Raw genomic sequence first — 5,658 nt, 5'->3', positions numbered from 1 at the left:
AGGCAGCTGCGGCTGAACTAGGTTCCACTGTAGCGCCTCGGTAATCTTGAATAAATGAGAGAGTCCCGGAAAGCCTCGGCCTCCGGAATTTATAACAATGCAATTTAGAGCTCGGACTAAAATATTGCGAACTGCGAGCCGGAATGGGCAGAAAGGTAACGAATAGGAGAAAAGAAGAAAAAGAAATATTAAAGCTGGAATTGGTACTTGGAAAGAGGGAGCGAAGCATTTTCACGTAGCTCGCACTCGCGCCACTAACTAGCGACGGTGAACAACCGTGCTCCTTCGCCAGAGGTTGTTTCTTAGCTCGTGTAGCTAAGTGAACGTGTTAATTCGCGAACCACACTCGTACAGTTTTTTTTTAATGATTTTAAAATTAAATATGCATTTATTGTTGTTCTAAAGATTAATAAAACGGAGGCATATTTTTCGCGGAGATGCAGGCTTGATTGTGAAGCTCTCGCTTACTGCTACTGTTGCGATTCGAGGACAAAAAATTTATATTTGTTTAAGCTTTCAACTGACTGCTTGACGGTTCGATCGTAATTTATTAGTTTTTAGATTGTACCAAAGAAACCATTGCGACTACGGTGGTACGCCAATTAGAAATTATTTTGTTTAGCGCTCTTAGCCATGTCTGTACGTTTTTCTTGCAACTTTTAAAATGAATGCTGTTAAAAATTTATTTTAAGCTTGCATACATAAAATAATATGGACAATTTCGCGAGGCCCTTGTTTGTAGTTTCCGCGCGATGGGACGGATTTCATGACCAAATTCGGTGTCACAACCGAAACTTTAAAATAGTAAAATGAGCGAAGCCCCATACTTATCCAGATTATATTAATGTTTAACATTCCAGCGGATGCATCTCATCAATCCAAGAGGCATAAGAAGCGATTACAACTATTTCCCAGCAAAACAAAAGCAAAGAGAGAAAGAAAAACCCGAAAGTGATTATAAAAAAGAAAAAGAAACTAGCTTAAATAAAACATTACAAAGAACTGGCGAGACTGTAAACAAACTTTTCATTCATGGGGCTTCTAAAGCATGCACTAAAATGAAAACAAAAAAAAAACGCAAAAAAACTTGGACCGATTAGAAATTCCGTTATCGCTTTGTCGTTTTAGGAACTTTTTCGAATCGCGCGCATCGAAAACAGGCTGCGCTGCGTTCAATGTTTAAACACAGAGACACCGCCTGAAACGCTCGGAGCAGCATCGTAAATATCGTACGCATTTCTCGAAAATATTTCAGAGAGGCCGAACCTTCGCGCGCATTTCTCTCGAAAGCGCGCTTCGCCGCAGTGATACCCTTTCGGCAGAGAAGCAAACTTTAAAGGCCGCGACGACTCCCGATTTTCGCTTTTGCCGCCACAACGTACTCGCGGGCACGGGCGATTTGTATGTTTTTTTTTTTTTTTTATAGCAGCCGGTTTCAGTCGGAACTGAACATATATTTAAACTGGTTATTCGACGGTGGGCGTGCACTTACGTATTTAATATCTCAAACCTTATAAAATATCGCGTTGAAAGCTTGGCGTTACCTGCCGCTACCTGGATAACGGGCTTTAATTATATATATAAATTGGCAACGATTTTTGTCTTTCCGTTTCAGTGGTGCATGAAATTCGGTGTTTAAGAAGCAATAATTTCAATTTGTTTAGAAGATCATGTACAGTCTTGTATATTATAGGTCCCGTCACGTCGTGTCACGTACCTTTAATTTTCCCGCTAAATTTAGCGGGGAAACAACATCGGTGTATAGATCCCGTGACGTCAGGTTTCGGGACGTCAATTGTCGCGTAAAATTTAGCGGAGAAACTGAATTAATGAAATGGTCATGGGGCGCCATTGTTTTTTTTTGCAAAATTTTGCGGGGAATTTGAAATCGTGTAGACGTCAGGATACATTAATTTCCCCGCTAAATTTAGCTGAAAATGCACGAACGGACGAACGGACAAAATTTTCGAATGGGGGGTAGCGTTAAAAAGCATTTCATGTTTTAAAAAAGAAAATAGCATGTTTGAATATATTACTAAACTTAATTCAAAGCTTTATAAAAACAAAAAAAGTCTTAAAACACACCGGATGAGAAATCAAGCGTTTTAAAATGTGTTAAATAGATCGTTTGCTCTCTTGTCGCTGACAACTAAAAAATGAAATAGAATTGAATAGAATCTATATTTGCAACGGAGGGCGTGCCCCGGACATCGCTTTAGTGTTCGGCAGTCAATGAGAATAGAACAATAACTAGGCGGGAAAGTCCGACGAAACGTAATTCGGAATGTCTCGGGTGCGATACGCATTAATAATATATATATATATATATATATATATATATATATATATATATATATATATATATATATATATATATATATATATATTCACCAATCCAGTCCTCGGTTTTACAGGGCAAGCTTGAGTTTGAGCCAAAATGTTGAAAGAAATCCTGGAGCGGCTGTTCTGCCGCAAAGCACTTGTGAGAACCAATCGCTGCAATCAACGGAGGGCACTCGACCAATGAAGGGGCTAGTAGTCTCTTTACCCCCCCCCCCCCCCCCCCCCACACACACACAAAGACAGACAAAAAAAAAAAAAGAAGGAAGAAACGACATCGTGATCTGTGGCATTGAGCAGTGTGAAACCGCATGCCCGGTGTCACAGCGCAGACGATCCAAATATTTTTAGACCTCATAATATTGGTAATCGTGCGAATTCACTCATTGTGAGCGAATCGCGACACGCGTGTGGTTTGATCTGTTCGTTATAGCGATCCGTTGTAACACCTTTAATGTGGGAAGTGCGTAGCACACGGATTTTCAGTGTCACTTACGAGAAAGGCCAACGAGGGAAAGGCCAGATTGTACTCGAATGCCGCGTCAGCGTTCGGCTAAGCCTCGCGCTCTCGCTGATTGAATCCCAGCCAAACCCCGACGCCTGTCTTTCCCTCGCTGGCCTCCCGGAAGTGACGCTCAAAACTCAATGCTACGGGCCTTGATACCTTGCACGTGTTGCCCGTTGCCCCGGACTGTTGGGTTTCAAGCGAGATCGCATCTCCTAACCCGAACGAAAGGGTCTCCCTCTCGATCGCCCCTTAAATGTTAGGTACGCGTTTTACTTACAGATCACGCCTTAACGCGATAAAATTCGTTTTACTTGCTAATTGCGCGCGCGTTAACGCGAACCGTTCCCGATCTTTCATGAAGGCGTCAAAAAAAGAAAAAGGACATGTTTTTTTACGTAAGAAGGAGCAACAAAGGAGTCGTCGCAAAATCGTCGAAAGAGGTTATCGCACCAAGCCCTGTCCTCAAGCCAGGAACGCTTAGAGGCGTCTTAAGTACAACATAAAAGAATTTCAACGCACATTCTCGTTGACAATAGAAAACCTATAGACTGTCACCCCCCCCCCCCCCCCCCCTCCTTTCCTAGTCTTCGCTCTCGGTCATCTTTATTTTTGCTGCCTATTTCTGTCAGACCCTGTTTATTATATTTGTTATATTTATTGTTTTGTTTTGTTTTTTCTTTTGCGTTGTGCTTCGAAGCGAGCGATTAGAGGAACAGCGGTCGATTCTTTCCGAAATCGGGTACACCCCACTTTCCCAATCCAAGGTGGACTAGGCGGGAAGCTAACGGGCGAGTACTCAATTACAAATGGCTGTGTGATGCCACCTCCCCGACGCTTGATTCGATGAGACGGCGGACGGCCACCGACGACACGACAGATTGGAGGCAGCTGATTGGTCGATGCAGGCCGGACATGGTCACGTGGTTCGTTGACGGTAGGTGACGTGGCTGAGCCGGCCAGTGGCTCTTGCCGCGCTCCATCTTTGAGGTGGAGCGACTCGCGTTGGTGTCCGTTTTGCCACGTCGTCGACGGTCTCGGCTGTTTTTTTTTGCGCGGAAGAGTATCGGACGATGTTTGGCCGCGGCGTCGAGAGTCGTTTTTTTTTGGGGGGGGGGGGGACAAAAGACAACGAAGACTAACAGCGGCGGCGGGCCGACGCGAAGTGTCAATAGGGGTTTGAAAGAAATAATTGCGGAAAACGTTAACTGCGGGACCGAGCAAAGCGATAAAGGGAAAAAGGAGAAGACTTTTTACAGCTGAGGTGATTGATGGGAAAGCAGTGAACGTGTCAACTAAGCTGTGAGAAAAGAAGACTAGTTGTAAAGATTGATGCCAGTGGGAATAACTGTAACTGTAATCAGTCAAGCATACAAGAGAACTAACTTTCCAGGGATAATGACGTCACATTACGTCACCAGTTTTCATTAGACTTTTTCCGAGAAATGTGGCGAGAAAATGTTCCGCTAAAACAGTGGGAAAATTTTCCCTAAAATTTGGTGGAAAAATTGTCCGCTAGATTTGACGGGAAAATTTAGCGGGTCGATAGAGCATGACGTCACAGTCACGTGTGATGTCACACGTGGCTGCACGGGTTGCATTATGGGATTTTTCAGTCCCATCGACGTCGACGCCGGATTTTTATCGACACAAGCTCCTGAACGCTATGGCGTATGACTCAGAGACAAAGTCTGTGCAACGTGCGTTGAGCTGCTCTGGGTGTTTATTAATAAGCTTTTGTGAGCTTGGAAGTCCACTAAACATTTATGACGCACTTTCATAACGCTCCGTACATCTCATAAGAACCAGCCCTATGACATATTTTTTGTTAAAACGTCAACTTTACTATCACACCGTTTCAAAACTTCCAACGTTCTCGGGTAAATAGAAGTTACTCCAGCAAGTCGTATCATATGTGACAGAAACGCTCGACGCGCGTAGGTTGTTGACTACCAAGGTACTAAATCTTCACCCCGAAGTGAACTAGAGTAAAGTTTCGGACATAACCCTAAGCTCTTTGATTTCTTTGAGCGCTCAAAAATACGTACTGTAAACAAGTTCACTTTTGGGGGCACGATATTTTGTGAACTTTGCGTCGTAGTTTCGCGGAATATTTCGCGGGCACTAAGTGTCGAAATAGCTATTAATAGATGATATACTGCAACCAGGGATGGGCAAAATACATGCAAATATTTATCGAAATACAAATACAAAATACTTCGTCAAAAATGTATTAAATTATAAATCTAATTACATTTCCAAAAAAAAAAGCATTTAAATACAAGCTACAAATACAACCAAATGTATTTGGTCTCCTCCAAATACTTTTCCAAATACATTCCTCAAAATTTGCGTCAGCGTATTCAGAGCACCTGCAACGGGTTTCTGGGTATCTCATTTTAATTTTGCATCGCACACTCGGGAGTTAGTGTGCGAGGCTTTAGTAACGTAATAGACATATAATCACAAAAAAAAATGTAATCAACTTGAACGTAATAGGTGAAAAAGTACAGAGCTTCAAGCAGCCTTTTTTGTTGATTACGTTTTGGTAGAGACAAACACAGAACCCAAGGCGCGCAGCACTAGCCAGAGAATTTTTTATTGTTGCAACTCGCACCAGTTACGAAAATCTGGACGACCCGCGCATTTAGAATGTTTCAGGCAAAAGTATGGATGGAAATCAGACTGGAAAGCATCACAAGTTGTCACAGGCACTTATTTAGCCAGTCTGCCTGTGAACGTCGATTTCGTCACTATTCTTACCCTGGACTAGTACCGTAATCACAAAGTCAGTAAACGCTTGTGCTTGATTG

The sequence above is a fragment of the Ixodes scapularis genome, unplaced genomic scaffold, assembly GCF_016920785.2.
Source record: "Ixodes scapularis isolate PalLabHiFi unplaced genomic scaffold, ASM1692078v2 PGA_scaffold12__126_contigs__length_90152505, whole genome shotgun sequence".
NCBI lineage: Eukaryota > Metazoa > Arthropoda > Arachnida > Ixodida > Ixodidae > Ixodes > Ixodes scapularis.
This window is presented reverse-complemented; position numbering follows the sequence as displayed.